The sequence below is a fragment of the Hylobates moloch genome, unplaced genomic scaffold, assembly GCF_009828535.3.
Source record: "Hylobates moloch isolate HMO894 unplaced genomic scaffold, HMol_V3 SCAFFOLD_4995, whole genome shotgun sequence".
NCBI classification, from domain to species: Eukaryota; Metazoa; Chordata; class Mammalia; order Primates; family Hylobatidae; genus Hylobates; species Hylobates moloch.
Window position 1 is genome coordinate 146 of NW_026657270.1, and position 752 is coordinate 897.

Below are 752 nucleotides of genomic sequence, written 5' to 3' on the forward strand. Positions count from 1 at the left end.
GAACCTAATCCCCTTCTACATAGGGTTCAGTGCATGTTAGCAGACACTGGGCTTGATTCCTGCCTGGTAGTCCCTGCCAGATTTCCCATGCCCACCTCATTAAGAGAATGAGGCCACACCCAGGCCGTCATGGTGATGGAGTGGCTGGGGTCCTATTTGCCTACCCTTCATTGCTGGTTCAGAGCCAGCTGTCTGACCACATTCCTACCCCGAGATGGGACTTTGGGAACATTGTCCACCAGGGTCACTAACCTCTTTTAAAGTTCCAGAAACATGGCCAGCTGGTCCCCTAGAAGTCTGGCACATGGGACAAGCCAAGACTTGCCTTCGGGAACAGGTTTTCCACCACGTCGCTGCCCAAGGCCCAGGGCATCCCCAAGTTCATGTGATGCCTGCCTGCCACGTCCACAGCCCATGCCGACCCCTCCTGGAGCCACTGGAATGCTTGTTCCTGGGCATGCAATAAGCCCAGACAGCTTCAGCCTTGCAGGACAACTATGCGCATCTGGCAGCAGTAGCCAGAGGGCCCATGGAAAGTTGGAGGTGAAAGCAGATGCTGTGAAAATATTTTATTAGGCAAAACTGCATATTAAAGTGCTTTAAAATGCAGCAGGAGGAGAGGTGAAGACACAAACGAACAAGTGCATAGCCACACATGGCTGTCAGAACACAGTAAAGAATCCACACTGCTTCCCCCCTTTACCTAGAAAAGGAGAGTTCTAGGCCACCTCCTCTCCTCAGCACACTCCTCA